Below are 16,684 nucleotides of genomic sequence, written 5' to 3' on the forward strand. Positions count from 1 at the left end.
ATTGACCATTCAACAATCCAAATTATGAAGCACACCTGACGAAGGCAAAACATTTTGCAATGACTAAAAATAGATATGCTTCATTCACTACATCTCTAAGTGTTTAAATCAAAGAATACTTTTCAAGTTGTGTTTCATAAGCACTCAAACAAGACCACTATCCAAGGAAGTTATAAAAGTAAAGAGTCGCCTTGAAAAGTTATTTCCCCATGAGACGTCAGTTGAAAAGCCAGTTAGACAGCTTCACTTTCAGACAGGCATGCTGGCTTGAAGACAGTAAGTGCTAGCCAGATGCTCACGCCAACAGTGACTCAGAGATATGCTGTTGCTTCATGGCAGGGAGGCCAGCTTTGCAAATAGATTACATTCTGTGGACGCCGAGCATACTTCAGGATTGCAACTTGGCTGACACAAATTCAAGAGGAATGTGAAATGTGACAAAGAAGACTCCTAATCCATTTTTCATTCCGGGGAGGCAGAATGCTTAATGGTTAAGGACACAAACATGTGAATCTAACAACCTGGATTGATATCCAAGCGCTTCCATTCTTAAACTGTGTAATCTTGGGCACGTAACTGCTCTGCCTCAGTTTCCTCATCTGTAACACAGACATAACAAAAGGTTTACTTTGATGGTTAAGTGAATTAAAACATAAGATACTCAGTGTCCAACACATTGTAAGTGTTCAATTAATGTAAGCTTTTTTCATTTCACGGAAGGCTACTTGAATTGTTTCTTTGCCCCACTCCCAACATGAAAAGGAGACTCATTCTGTTGCCCAGGCTGGAGTCCAGTGACGAGATCTCAGCTGACTGCAACCTCTGCCTCCTGGGTTCAAGCAATTCTCCTGCCTCAGCCTCCCGAGTAGCTGAGACTACAGGCACCACCATGTCTGGCTAATTTTTGTATTTTTGGTAGAGACAGGGTTTTGTCTTGTTGGCCAGGCTAGTCTCAAACTCCTGACCTCAGGTAACGCACATGCCTTGGCCTCCCAAAGTGCTGGGATTACAGGTGTGAGCCACCGCACCCGGTCTTGAATTGTTTCTTAAAGGATACACCAATTCACATAGAGCAGTGGTCTCTGAACTCTTTTCCTCGATCCCATATCCAGTTGTATGAAGCAGCTGGAGAGAAAAAAAAAGGGTGAGGAATGAGAAAGTCCATGTGGATATGTGCTGCACACCAGTTACATGTCACTTACACCTGCATCTAAGCCGACATTGTGTTGTCTATTACATGGAATCTGGAACCGCCTACATCTCAAGGCAGATGGAGGTAATAAACTGTGGATGGAGGTAATAAACTATGATCATTCTGTCCATTGTCTTTTTCTTTTTTTTTCCTTTTTGAGACGGAGTCTCACTCTGTTACCCAGGCTGGAATGCAGTGGTGAAATCTCGGCTCACTGCAAGCTCTGCCTCCCAGGTTCATGCCATTCTGCTGCCTCAGCCTCCAGAGTACCTGGGACTACAGGTGCCTGCCACGACGCCCAGCTAACTTTTTTTTTTTTTTTTTTTTGTATTTTCAGTAGAGACGAGGTTCCACTGTGTTAGCCAGGATGATCTCAGTCTCCTGACCTTGTGATCCGCCTGCCTCCGCTTCCCAAAGTGCTGGAAGTACAGGCGTGAGCTACCGCGCCTGGCCCATTCTGTTCATTTTCTTAATTTCAAAGTATACAGTAATCAGAGGACAAAATTAGAGCCAGGCAAAGAGAGAAGAGGGAGCAGACTCCCAGGGAGACAAGGGAAGAGGATACCTCATTCGTGTTTTGAGTGTTTAAATCCACCCTGTCATGTGTGGGGTTTCAGGTAACCACTTTGGGGAGAGAAGGTGATGGGCAGGACGCTTAACATCTGAGTGATATTTTTGCCTTAATAATCCTTGTGTTCTGCAATCGGAGCCTGGGAGAAACCTATTAAAATCTTTGCTTGATCAATCGATTTTTAGTCCCTTACCCACTGGACTAAAAACTTGAGGGCAGAAGCTTCTCTGTCTTGCTTTTTTACATATTCCCCGACCAAGCACTGTGCTTAGAACATACTAGCACTCGACATGTATTTTTTTTTTTTTTTACTGTTGAATTTGATGTTAGAAACTTGTCACTGAAAAAATTCAAACATTTCAGCTCTACATGGGTGCTCATGCATTTGTAATACTTATTTAGAGAGTGCTGGACAACAAGCTGCGAATGTAGGAAGGACTTGGGAAGGCTGCACAGGTGTTGACTCCCATCACCGTGTCTAATCTCCAAAGCCTCCTCCGCGTCAGCTCTCACTAATCACCACTGGCCGATGGGCAGTGGGTCAGACCTCATTTGACCTTTGGTAGACTGCAAGGCAGTTTCGAAATTCATCTAGATGCTGCATTATGAGAAACACAGGAGGGCATTTATATCCTTCCAGACCCTTGGGGTGTGTGTGTGTGTGTGTGTGTATGTGTGTGTGTGTGTGTTTTCTGAGACAGAGTCTTGCTCTGTCACTCACGCTGGAGTGCAGTGGTGCAATCATAACTCACTGAAGCCTTAAACTCCTGGGCTCAAGTGATCCTCCTTCATCAGTTTCCCCAGTAGCTGGGACTACAGGCACGATCCACCTCACCTGGTTATTAAGAACATTTTTTGTAGGGTTGGGGTCTCACTACATTGCCCAGGCTAGATAGATCCTTATTCCTGTGAGGCTCCAGCAAACTGCCATCACCATGACACATCGATGCTACATATAACTGGCCTGCCTGTGGATTTCAGATTGATCTTTAAGAATGAAAATTAAAAGTTAAGTGATTATAGGAAAATGCCTGTAGTCCAACTGACAGAACCAGAATTTTTAGTCTTGAGTCATTTCTCCCTTAAACCTCAAACCATTAGGTGCCTAATTTGTGAGAGATTAAAATACATAGATTGATGACTGGATAAACCTTGTCAGGAGCTGGAAAAACCAGAGTGTTGGCATTGTTAAAACCTTTCTCATTTATTGCTCTTTTTCATTTCTCATTTGTTCTTTATTATAAATGTAAATATTTGCTGGAATTTAGAAATGTATAGAATATGATTTTAATCACACATAACTCAGATTCTCAGGCTAATTTTTTGTCTGATTCTCAAGAGTCATGGAAGGGTAGAATTTTGGACTTTTAGATTCTTTTCCTTGCAAGTTTTTCATTGTGTAGATGAGCATTGGGGCTGGAGAGAGGAGTGACTGAGCCATGATCCCCTTGTTTGTTCTGTTAGAGCCAAGATAGCCTCCAGGTATCCTCACTCCTCTTCCCTTTCCTCAAGTATTCTTTGTTCTGTTCCAAACAGCCACCCATCTTTCAATTCCAGGCCATCTCTACAAGATAATTGTGTTTAGCTTACAGGAACTCACTTCCAGAACCATCGGTGTTTTAGTTCATGACTAATTCACCACTTCCAAAAATGGAGCTGCGAAAAAGTTTCTTCTGTTCTCTAATGAAGTTAGTTCCCTGCCAAAAACACAGCCACCCCCTAAATGTGGGAGAACAGAAACCAGTCCTGATTCTGCCTATTCTCACACTGAGACCCACATAGGGAAGGGGAGGATCCCTGGCCAGGAAGAGTACAGGGTTGCATCTCCTGACAGTGCAGGCAGGAGAGGAAGGTGGCCTCAGGGGAACAGCTGGCATGACCCAGGACAGCAGTTCCCAGGACAGGGGTTCCAACAAAGTTAACAGAACAGCAGGAACCAGTCCATAGGCTGCCCTAGAAAGACCACAGGATTCCCTCAGTTGTGGGCTCATGGGTAGTGCCTTGGCTCTCATTGAGAGTGACCAGTTTATCATGAACTACACAACTCAGAAATAAAAACAGCCCACCAAGCCTTTCTATCTTAATGAAAGTCAATTATATGCTTGTAATTCAAACCTAGCATTTGTGCCTACAAAAATTTATGCTACTGCACTGTAACACATTTTTGTCATCTTCGTTACACTGTAATGTCTATAGCCTGCAGCCTGTGGAAGGGGACAGTTTATTAAATAAAGAGGAAAAAAATATTTTTACTTGGTGGCATTTGCTCTGAGAACCCATATTCTACCTTTGGGAGAAATTTCCCTGGGGACTCGCATGAATACAGACAATTAATGAACATGAACTCAAAACTTTCCTTTATTAAAATAAATACACAAGTAACTTCCCAAGGTTTCTGGCTATTTGGCCCTTTCGGGGGTCTGACAGTACTTTGTTTAGCAGCTGATAAAGTGGTCTTCACTGTTCCATTTTCACTTCACAGAAGGAAGGAACACGTGGGTCCCTGTGAATCCTACTTGGTATACTGGCATCCTGGCAACTTACATAGTGGCCTTCAGCTCTGCTTAGCAATTGCCTACAAGTGGATTTCAAAATGGCCCCTTAACTAAGGGTTAGACCATTTAAGGACTGAGCGTGTCAGTTCCGGGAACTTACAAGACTTTAAATGTTGTGCCATTTTCATTGCATGCAATAAGAGCTTCTTTCTTTTTTGGGTGTCTAAAGAAAATCTATTTACTTCACTGTACTATTTATTCCGCTCTCCCTTCCTAATGATTCATTTATCTTGTAGTTTAATAAGTGATCTTTTAAACTCTCACTAGCTCTAATTTCAGCCCAAAGATTGCAAACGCGCTGGATATTTGACTTTCTCTTGGTGTAGTCTTTCTTCTCATTTTGCCTTCCAACCTTGGACATGCTCTGATCATCCATCCAGTGGGGCTCATGGGTCAGTGTTAGGGCTGCTTCTTAATTTTAGACAAAGGGTAGTCTTTACTGTGCTTGGCTTCTGATACTGATGATACAACTGTGTAAACACCTTTTAAAGTGCTATTAGAAATGTGTTTTGGTGGCCTTGTGAGTCTTAAATATATACAACGTTATTAAATGACAGAGCCATTTTTCATACCAGGGACCCTGAGAGGATTAGCATCTAGGTACCAAAATTAGACTCCAGGGTTTGTAAAGCTAATCTATCATTTTATTGATTTGTCAGTCATGCATAAAGTGTCCACTGGATGCCAAGTACTTTACCGAGTTCTGGGGTTACAACAAGGAATGAAACAAAATTTGCTCATAAGAAATTTAGTCTTAATTCAAGTGTTTCTAATATAAAGAAAAGACAAATACTTAAGGTGATGAATAATCTAATTACACTGATTTGATATTTATAAATTACATATGAATTTACTGAATTATCACAGATACCTGGAAAATATGTAAATCTATGATGTGTCAATTTTTAAAATAATATAATAAAATCACTCCATTAAAAAAGACATTTACAGTCTAATAGGGCATACAGGCCTATTATATCTTGATGTTATACAATATTGAGTAAGTACTTTGAAGAGTACGTAATAGGTACCATGGGAGCTCTCAAAAGGGGCATATCTCTACAGGGAGGAGAAAAGAGGTCAGGAAAGGCTTTGTGGAGGAGCTGATGACTGAGCTGAGTATTAAAGGATGAGAAGGAGTTAGCTCGTGTTTTGTTTTTGCTTTGTGGAGTGAGGGTGGCGGTGTAGAAAGGAAAAAGGAAAGAGGATTCAAGGCAAAACAGTATGTACAAAGACAGAGAAGCCAAAAATAGCATGGAGGTGCAAGAAACTGGATACATTATTTAGTGTTTTGAAGCCAAAAGTGAGAGACAGATTAAAGGATGAAGCTCGAGAGAGAGACAAGAGCTTGCCTTGGGGCTATGGAGCTTTGACTTTACTCTCTCAGTGATGGGTTTTGAGGTGCTGTAAACACAGTTGGCTTAACATTTTTTTTAAAGCATATTCTTTTTGGCTCTGTAGAAGATGGATTTGGAGAGGATAAGATGAAAAAAGGGAGACCAGTTGGGAGACCATACAAGTTAGAAATTCAGCAATAGATAATGAGACCTTGGTCCAATGACAGCAAAGCTGAGGAGGCTGGGAAGAGTTCAAGAAATATTTGGCCATTAGAATTCACATCACCCAGTCAGAATTGATATGAGATGGCAGGTAGTGAAGGGGAGGGGAAGCCAAGAACAGCTTAAGGGGCTGGTTAGTATTAACCAACTAAAAGAGATTAGAGTGAAAGAGAAAATATGAATTCTGTTTGTGCTGTGTTGAGTTGACACTCATATGGGATGCTTGTGTGGACATATGATCAGGTATTCATTATCCAAGTCACAATTTCATAGAAGAGATCTGGACTAAAGGTAAAGACTTAGGAGGCATTGACATGTGGATTTTAAAAATGTGGGCAGATGAAGTCACCCAAGCAGAGTTCGTAGAGTCATTACAATCAGAGGAGTCAGGAGGGAGGGTAGTACTCTTAGGAACTCCAGTATTTAAAGGTAAAGAGGCAGATGAGCATTCCAGGAAGAAGCATTAAGCATTGATTAGAAAAGTTCAGAAGACCAGGAGAGTGGGCACTCACAGGAGCTAAAGGAGAAGTAAGTTTCAAGAAACAGGCATCATCTCCAGGGTCAAAACAAGCAGATAGGCACTGTGAGTTAGAGGAATTAATCCATGCTCATTAGATGTGACAAGCTGACGGTCATTTGTTTGCCAGAGTAAGAGCAGTTTCAGGGTAGAACAGGTTTGGGACACTGAATCATGGGTCAGAATCTGATAACAATGGATTGGTGGTGAATTATAGATGAAGACGTGGACAGTGTTAGTTCAATCTATTATTTTAAGAAGTTCATTTGAGAAGCAAATGAGAGTGTACCAAGGAAGTCCAGTGAGGGATTTCTAGGATAGGAGAAGCTTGAATATATTCATAAACTAAGAAATGTCAAAATGGGGAAAGATTCAGAATATAGTAGTGAGAGGATAGAGGACACAAAAGCCAAAAGGGATGAAGTTAAGCATAGAAATTAAGAGGATGAACTTCAAAGTAGAAGGCATTGCGATGAGAGGAAAGGAGGCAGGAATGGGTATGCAGGAGATAAAGTTTGTGGCCAAAGAATGAGCAGCTAAGAGATTATGGGGGACGTTTATCATGTTTGTAGCTCTGAAACATCTCTTGAACACTCCTCCTATATTTGAAGAGTTTTCCACACTATGAATCCTGATTCCCCAAGGTAGAAACCAGAACTCATTCTCCTGGCATCATTTGCCACTAAAGTGCAGGCATGTGAGCTCACTTCCATCAGTCAGATGCTTCTGCATGAGATGCTGACTTGGAAGGGAGCAATGTGAGGAGGTAGGTGCATGGAAACTCCATATTCTGTTCAGACACAATAGGGACAGAACTTCTGGTTTCCAGTTCTAAGCATCAGCAATGCATGGTTCTAGCGAATATTTGGATTCTGGCAGTGGTGCTCACTACAACAGCCCTCTTGGCATGGTTGGGGCTGGGTAGCTCCCAAGCTGGTTTTCTGGCTTTCCTGGAGATTCCTTTAACAACTGTGGCATTCGACCAGCAGACTGGGTTCTGTTGTTCATTATGAAGAATGCTGACTGATACAGCAACCATGTGTAAAGGCATCAATTTTCTCAAGAAGGGAGGCAAGGTCATCTGCTGAAATTGAGAGGGAAAGGGCATAAAGAGAATGATAATGGGTTGGAGTCACTGATGAAATCACTGGGAGAGGAATCTGACCCAGAGATAACTGAAGAATTAATGGGAAACCCAAGGGTCTGGTACTGAAGGTCAAGTTGAAGTTAGACCCATGAATCTGCAGTAGACTTTATCTTCATGGATTGCTTGATTTTCTTTTCCTAGAATAATTAGGTAGGGGAGGAAGGGAAGTGAAAATGACAGTAAGAAATCAACCAGGGAGGTCTATTCTGGGGAGAAAAGAAGGAAAGGCCAGAAGTGAGCTGATAAGCCAATAAAATGGGAAGAATCAAGGATTAAAAATACATTTGCATTAAAAGAGCAAGTGTAGTATGAGTGAGTTCATGAGAAAGCTGAGAGCATAAGAGACTGTCTTCAGAAGTTGTAATCTTCAAATATTATATTTTAGAGGTAGAGAAGATCCTGGTCTTGAAGAGATTCAAGGGGGTAAAGAATGTCTCTGGCATTAAATAAACTCAGGAACCTCTAAGCTAAGATGTAGGATTAGTTGTCCATCAACATGGATGGTGAAATTTCTTAGGATGGTGGTAGGAGTTGGATAGAAGAAGATTTAGTATCAGATGGCAAAGTTTATGAGTGAGGGACAGTGCTTGGGAGCCGGGCAGGTGGCAGTGGGTGAAGGAAATGAATGACAAAGCCTGCTGGTCTCAAATGCATCACAGAATGAGCTTTAGTACAATAGTTCAATAGTGATAGACTAGAAGCAGCAGTGGTTCATAGAGGGTGAAAAGATCTAGAAAGAAGGCACACTAATAGCTAAGGATGGTAAAACTCAGTGCAGGGCCAGGAGAGGGTGAAGATGGCAGTGTGGTCCTCATTTGTCCTTCATTTGCTAGGTAATGACCGCCTCAAAGTGAGAAGACAGGCTTGGTGAGCAATAACTGGTCTCAAATCTCCAATGTCCTAACTTTGTCCAGGGAATTTGTAGAGCAAAAATGAACTAAGTCACATCCACATGAGACTCCTTAAGATACTTGGAGATGTCCCCACATACCCACAAGACTTATTTCGTCCATGCTAGACACCCTTAGTTCCTTTAACTATCCCCCACTTCACTCATTCATTCTTCTCTGGAAAAAAAAAATTGCCACTTGATTGTTTTTTCTTGAGCTTTTACTCATGGCAGAAGGCGAAGCAGAAGCTTGCACGTCACATGGTGGGAGCAGTAGCAAGAGAGAGGTGTTGGCAGAGGGAGCTGCCACACACTTTCAACCAACCAGGTCTCATAAGAAGTCACTATGATCAATGTCATCTTAAAATGTGGCACTCAAAATGAAGCACAATTTTCCAAAGATAATCAGATGTAAGGATTATCTGATTACATGGTAAAATAGCCAACCTTTATTTCTTATGAGTTGAAATTGACTCAGGCGAGCCAAGGAAACACCCTGACATCACTCTGAGTGTAGCCCCCTTTCTTCTGTTCATTCCCTTCAAATGTACTTGTGCCTGAACAAAAATGTTGTTATTGATGACAAGGAGAATTCTGTGGCTAATAATGAGTATGATGATTGACCTAGGCTATTCTTGCATTGCTACAAAGAACTACCTGAGACTGGGCAATTTATAAAGAAAAGAGATTTAATTGGCTCACAGTTCTGTCTGCAGGCCAGACAGGAAGCATGGCAAAAGCTTCTTCTGCTTGGCTTCTGGGGAGGCCTAAGGGAGCTTTTACACGAGGCGGAAAGTGAAGCAGAAATTTGCATGTCACATGATGAGATCAGTAGGAAGAGAGAGATGTTGGCGGTGGGAGGTACCACACATTTTCAAACAACCAGATCTCTTTAGAACCCAGGATTGTGAAGACAGCACCAAGCCATGTGGGATCACCTCCATGACCCAAACACTTGCCACCAGGCCCCACCTCCGACACTGGGTAAATTTCAGCGTGAGATTGGAGGGGACAAATATTCAAACAATATCAATGATGATGTTGATCATGATGAAACTCAAAGCAAACTGTGGGTGACAGGCTCCTCATGGAACTAGCATTAGCACTCAGGAGGTAGGTAATAAGTAGGGTTTTTTGTTTTGTTTTGTTTTGTTTTCAACCTGAACCATATGTATATGTACATATATGTATATAAATATATGACTTATTCGGGGACCTGCTGTTCTAATGCCCAGGTTACTTCCTGCTTTAAATTTGGTAGCACAAGCTAAGGGTGTTGATGTGGTTACCGAAGATGGCTAACCTATTCCCACATAATGTCTTATGTACTGGGAAATTCTGACTCATACAAAAGACACAGCAGAAAGAAGAACTTAAAAGTCTAGCTCCTATATGGCATTCCATTGTTGGTTGAATTATACCTTTAGGCTTGATGAAAAATAAAATCAATAAAAAATGCTACTTTGAATTTACTTACAGTTACAAGTTGAGGTTTGGTTGATGCAAACTGATAACTTTTTTTCCTGGAAAAAAAAAATCCTAAATTATCAAGTATTAGACCACAGTCTTGCAGTCAGAATAGCAGTTAAAACAAGGTAAATAAAAGTTAATAATAAACAGGAAGGTACATAGTTTTCGGAACACAGCTGGTTCAGTGCTACAAAATCAGGTTTGGGGCCATTTCCCTTTAGTGTCTCCACTAGTTAATTTAATGTTAGAAGTGATAAAAATGAAATTATTTCAAAATTATGAACTAACAAAGGATCATTCTCAGTATTGAGAAGTAGAGGAAATGCCAAATAAAATAATTAGAAACATGGAAAACTAATTAGAAACATTAGATAAGAAGTCCTCAGATGTATAATTTAACATAAACAAAGATAACTGGAGGTCAGGTATGCACAGGATGTAAAGAGGGAGGTAATTTACTTGTGCAAAGTTCACTAGAGTGATGCTTGAAAGACCTGAATTCTAGTCACTAATGTCCCCTAAATTAGCCCGGCAAGTCATGGCTTTCTTGGTCCTCATTTTGTATATTTGTCAAATAAAGCATTTGAGGGATTAAACCTAATAACTTGGCTCAAATATTCAAATGATTCCATAAAAAAAAACAACAGGAAGAAAAGAAGGAAGGAAGGAAGGAAGGAAGGAAGAGTGGAGGGGGGAGAAAGGAAGAGAGGAAGAAAGGGAGTAAGGAAAAAAGGAAAGAAAAAAGGAAGAAGGGAAGGAAGTGAGGGAGGAAGGAAGAGAGGAAGGGAATGATGAAGGAAGGAAGGAAGGGTGGGAGGGAGAAAGAAAGAGGAAAGGAGGGAGTAAGGAAAGAAGGAAGGAAAAAACAAAGGAAGGAAGGAAGAGAGGAAGGGAATGATGAAGGAAGGAAGGAAGGGTGGGAGGGAGAAAGAAAGAGGAAAGGAGGGAGTAAGGAAAGAAGGAAGGAAAAAACAAAGGAAGGAAGGAAGAGAGGAAGGGAATGAGGAAGGAAAGAAGGAAGGAAGGGAGAGAGGTAGGAGGTAGAAAGGAAGAGAGGAAGGAAGGGAGGAAGGAAAGAAGGAAGGAAGAGAGGAAGGAAAGGAAGGAAAGGAGGAATAAAAGGAAGGAAAGGAGGAAGGAAAGGGAAGAGAGAGGGAGGGAGGGAGGGAAGGGAGGAGAAGAATAGGCAGATCCCTGCAGAAAGCCCCACAATAGCTTGTCTAATTTATGAGTTGTCTAGACACTCCACATCTGCAGAAAAAAATCATCCCAGGACACAGGAGAATAAATTCTTATAAAAATTGAGCATCCCAGGGCATGTTGTTCAAATGCTGGGGAATTCTATATTAGACTGTGTGGCAGACTGTTGCACCAACAGGCCTCAATAAATCACACCTTTCAGCATCTATGTCATTATATGGTCCTCTCCTAACTGACTCTAGACTTGGCCACATGGCTTGCCTCAGTCAAGAGGACGTTGGTACATGTGTTGCTTTGGGGCTAGTCCTCTTGAAATGCTGCCACTACAATGTGAAAATATGAAGAAGCCAGTCTGGACTCTTTGAGAGTGAAAGACCACTTGCAGGGAATGGCCCAATAATTCCAGCCTGTCCCAGCTTCTAGCGGAGCTACGGAACTGAGCCCAGGCAAGACCAGCAGAATAACCACTCAGATGACCTATAGACTCATGAGAAACAGTGCAGTGTTACCATTTAAAGCCACTATGTTTTGAGTGTTTGTAATGCAGCAAACGATGACTTGTCCAAGTTGGAAAGATCAGGCAGACTACTAAAAAGTTCTAATTAAAAGTTCCCCATATCCTAGAGCCTTAAAATTGTATGTGTTCAGCCTCATGCACAACCCCAACTGTCTCTGTGACTCTGCCCCATGAATTTCTCCCATTCCCATAAGAAGGTATGTGAAGAAGGGGAATTTAAAATAAATTTTATGATAACCATTTAAGTTTACCATTTATAAGACGAAGAGGCCATAAAATACAATGTCAGGACAACTTTTGGTGCACAGATTAGATTTCCTTCCAGAACATTGTGTATTTGGAGAGTTGAAGTGGAGGTTTCAGTCATAGACTCAAAGAAGGGGAGCACAAGCAGATACATAAAATGACCTTCTAATTGAGGCTCCATTTTCCTCCACTGGTCTCTCCCCATGCCAGCCTCTGTGATGTTTGACTCAATTGACCTTGGGATTTTCTAGGACCCCTGAGACTATTCTGCGTTTGCATAAGTGAGATGGCTGAGTTGGAAAACAGCGGTCATAGGATTACATAAAAAATTTAGCAATAGCGTTGATACAGGATCGAGTAGCTTTGTAAGAGGCCCCTAATGTTCTGGAGGGAGATGGTTTCACCAGCCAACAAAGAAATTAGAAATTCAGGCAAAAGAAGGAGACATAATTGCAGCTGGTCACAGGCCAGCTCACTTGTGTTTTGCCTTCAATGATTCCCATAAGCCCAAATGACAAGATAATGCAGCGGCTCTTTGGTATTGTAGTAGAGTTCTCCACCATATTAACTTAAAGTATGGGAGCTGAAACTGGTTCTGTGGTCTTCCTAGCACTGGCCCTCGCTCACCATTCCTCACTAGTATGGAAGCACTGCAGTTCTATTTATCGATCTATTTTGTATTCTTGTATTAGACCACTCTTGCATGGCTACAAAGAAATACCTGAGACTGGGCAATTTTTAACAAAAAGAAGTTTAATTGACTCAGCGTTCTGCAGGCTTTGCAGGAAGCATGGTGCCAACATCGCTTGGCTTCTGGGGAGGCCTCAGGGAGCCTTTTACTCATGGGGGAGGTGAAGTAGGACCACAGGCACATCACATGGCAGTGAAAGCAGGAGGAAGAGAGTGGGGTGATGCGGGAGGTGCCACGCACTTTTAAATGACCAGATCATGCAAGAATTCACTCACTATCATGAAGATAGCACGAAGTCATGAGGGATCCACTCCCATGATCCAAACTAGCCCCCACCTCCAGTATTGGGAATTACAATTCAACGTAAAATTTGGGTGGGGACAAATACCTAAATTAATCAATTTTCTTCCTCCTTTTGATTATGGTCACTGGAATTTAAGCCCTTGTTTTGAACTTGTTCACCTTGCCTTCAATCTCTCCTTGTTCAGATACTGCCAGATTAATCTTCCTAAGATACAGTACTCCTCTCTAAAAGCTCACCGACAGTCAATGAGAAAAGTGTGTAATTTTGGTCCTGCATTCCTGGCTCCCTTCAGTCTAATCTCAAAGAATTCCACTGGTCCTATGATTCCTAACTCCTCTTTATCACCCTAGAATCACAGTTCTCCATATAAGGCCGCCTTTCTTACCTCCAAGACTTTGCTCTTAGAATATCTCTGCCTGGAATGCCTTTTTGTCTCATTTCTGCTTGTCTCTGTCAGATTCCTCCTTGAAGACCCATCTGAAATACCACATCCTCCATGAAAACACTACCGATCCCTCCATGTTGATGTAATCTCCGTTCTTCTGAATGCCCACAACTTTGTCTCTGTGGCCTTTGTGGCACTTATACTTTCTACTCCTTTGTTTAAAGCATTATAATTATTTTCATTCATGACATTTTACCTTTTTAGATATTATGCTCGCTGCCATCAGGGACTATTTCCTTTCTTTTTCCCCCCAGCACTGACAGAGGCTTACCGCATGTTTGATAAACAAGTAGAAGCACTCATTCATTTTCCTTTCACGTTATCCATGGAAACTACACCCCTGTGTCTTCCAAGCATATCATGTGAGTAGGAAGATATGAAAAGCTAGAAGAGAAGAAATGCAGGAAGGGAAGGAAAAGGAGAGCCACGTGTGACTTTTTAAGTCAAACATCCTAGAAGTAGCACCCTCAATTCTGCCAATATTGTTTGCCCTAGGAAAAAAAAAAAGTGTTATTATAAAAATATGTAACTATTGGCCGGGCACGGTGGCTCATGCCTGTAATCTCAGCACTTTGGGAGGCCAAAGCAGGCAGATCCATTGAGCCTCAAGAGTTCCAGAGCAGCTTGGGCAACACGGTGAAACCCCGTCTCTACAAAAAGTACAAAAATTAGCTGGGCCTATTGGTACATGCCTGTGGTCCCAGCTACTTGGGAGGCTGAGGTGGGAGGATCACCTGAGCTTGGGAAGTTGAGACTGCAGTGAGCCCAGGTTGTGCCACTGCACTCCAGCGGGGAAACAGGAGTGAGACTCTGTCTCAAACAAAGCAAAACAAAACAAAACTCTCTCTCTATATATACACACACACACACACATATACATATATATGTGTATGTATATATATTACTCTTATGAAAGACTATGAAGAATTTAATAAAACATTTCATTCTAACTATAGTATTTGCTAAGTTGGATCAATATAAACTGAAAAGAAAATTCTTACAAACATTTTCAAACTACTCTAAAGCGTCAAGAGAATTCTACATTCTTTGATTTAGACACTCAGAAATTCATCTTTGTGCAGTCAGTCCTTCATTAGGCATGAGGGGAACATACAATAAATAAAATAAATACGCCAGTCTTGGTCTAAAATAACTTACAATCTAGTTGGGGAATCAAGAATAATGAAATGACCGAATAATAATTCAAGATGGTATATTACTAAAATTGTAAGATGAATCATGTAAACACTAATCACTGCGTCAGAGTTCTAGAAATGCTATATTTCAACACAATGGTTACTCAAATCAGTATCACTCACATTTTAGGTATAAAAGATATATATATCACTGTATGTAATGAATGATAACTTGAAAAATAATGAAACTTCAAGACAAAATAAAAATAGGTAGGACATGGTGGCTCAGGCTGGTCACGGTGGCTCACGTGTGTAATCCCAGCACTTTGGGAGGCCAAGGCAGGCGGATCACCTGGGGTCAGGAGTTTGAGACCAGCCTGGCCAATATAGTGAAACCCTGTCTCTACCAAAAATACAAAAAGTAGCTGGGTATGGTGGCACACACCTGTAGTCCCAGCTACTTGGGAGGCTGAGGCATTAGAATTGTTTGAACCCAGGAGGCAAAAGTTGCAGTGAGCCAAGATTGTGCCACTGCACATCAGCCTGGGCAACAGAGTGAGACTCAGTCTCAAAAAAAAAGAAAAATAAAAATAAAATAAAAGCATATGATTCTGTGACAGGATAATAACCTGATCTCCATGAAATCACCTCCTCCTTTCATACAGAATAGCATCTCATCTCAGAACACTTAAGCTACAGGAACCATGCCTGAAGTTAAGGTATTCTATAGAACATATTGATAGCTATTAAGTTACAAAGCCACTTAGGCTTAATTTCCAAAAATGAGCTTACTCAAGTTAATCAGGAAGGCTCTGGCTCTCTCTGGGCTAACCCAAATTTAGATGCATTAATTTGTTCAACAAACATATATTAAGTACTTACTGTATACCAAGCACTGAGCTAGGCTCTGGGAACAGAAAGATAATGAGGTTAAGTTCCAGCCTTCCTGATACACGCAGTGTAACTGGGGAAATGAGGGTGTGCTGGGGACAGCATGGTGTAGCAGAAAGAGCCTTGGACTGCACGTCAGAGGTCGTGAGTCCCAACCTTGGTTCCCTCGCTGCCCAAGTTACTATGTAAACCTAGGCAAGTCACTGATATTCCCTGTACCCAAGTGTCCTTGTGTGTCAATTGACGATCACAAGGGCCCACCTCACCAAACGTATTATGAGGACAGAAGGAAGTAATAGCCTGAAAGTTCTTTGCAAAGTTAATCTGCACAGATTTATGGTGTCATTATCATTTATAGCTCACTCAGAGGACCAGAAACAGTATCGGAGCATTAAGTGTCATCTAAATCTTTAGTGACATGTTTCTTCCTTGGAATCTAACTAGGAAATATTGACTTAAAAAAAAAAAAAAGTAAGATTGGAGTCTTTTGTTCCTGGGCATTTAATGAGACTGTTTATTCCAACAATTTGAAAACGCTGCTTGCTACATAGCAAAACTAACAATGAAATTCATGCTTTTAAGTTCAGTATTGGGCAGGAATTCTTTCACTGAAGATTCTCAAGATAATTTCTGAAGCCCAGAGGCATTCTTCCTTTCTCTCTTGTGTGAACCATTTCTCCATCAAAAAGAAGTGTGGATTTGAGACTCCACAGGAACGTACCAAAGTGAAGCTCACTTATAAAATCAACTATTTTACACATTTCTTTTTTAATATGTCCTCTATTCTTTTTTATCCTACTGGTATTGATTCCTCTGTCTCTTCTCATTTTCTTATTCCTTTTTTCTTTATGTTTCCTCTCTGGGTCAGAATTTGATCTAAAAAAAACCGCTTGGAATTTGTTTGATTGTTCCATCAATACCTTCTTATTGTACTTAAGATGAGTCACACACTGGGCGTGGTGGCTCACACCAGTAATCCAGTGCTCTGGGAGGCTGAGGTGGGAGGATCGCTTGAGGCCAGGAGTTCAAGACTAGGCTGGCCAACATGGCAAAACCCCATCTGTACAAAAAATAAAAGATTAGCCAGGCCTGGTGGCACATGCCTGTGGTCCAAGCTACTTGGGAGGAACCCTTGAGCCTGGGAGGTTGAGGCTACAGTGAGCAGTAATCAAGCCACTGAACTCCAGCCTGGGCTATATAGTAAAACCCTGTCTTAAAAATAAAAAAAAATAAAAATAATTTAAAAAAAAAAAGAAGAGGAGTTGCTTTGTTTAGGCTCAAAAGCTTGTGTGTGACTTGCAGGTCTTCAACTCTGAGCCCAGGACTGAGAGTAGAAACTAGAGCTGAGTCCTGT

The 16,684-nt window shown here is 41.4% G+C and overlaps 1 long non-coding RNA gene across 1 annotated transcript; it reads right to left on the bottom strand.

The window, feature by feature from the left end:
- Positions 1-342: 342 nt before the first annotated feature.
- Positions 343-15,451, bottom strand: LOC144330936 (uncharacterized). Its single transcript, XR_013397643.1, has 5 exons — positions 15,322-15,451; positions 13,575-13,687; positions 9,908-9,953; positions 1,058-1,125; positions 343-483 (listed from the first exon to the last, which is right to left on the bottom strand). It is a non-coding gene; the product is annotated as an uncharacterized LOC144330936 (long non-coding RNA).
- Positions 15,452-16,684: the final 1,233 nt, after the last annotated feature.

The sequence above is a fragment of the Macaca mulatta genome, chromosome 8, assembly GCF_049350105.2.
Source record: "Macaca mulatta isolate MMU2019108-1 chromosome 8, T2T-MMU8v2.0, whole genome shotgun sequence".
NCBI classification, from domain to species: Eukaryota; Metazoa; Chordata; class Mammalia; order Primates; family Cercopithecidae; genus Macaca; species Macaca mulatta.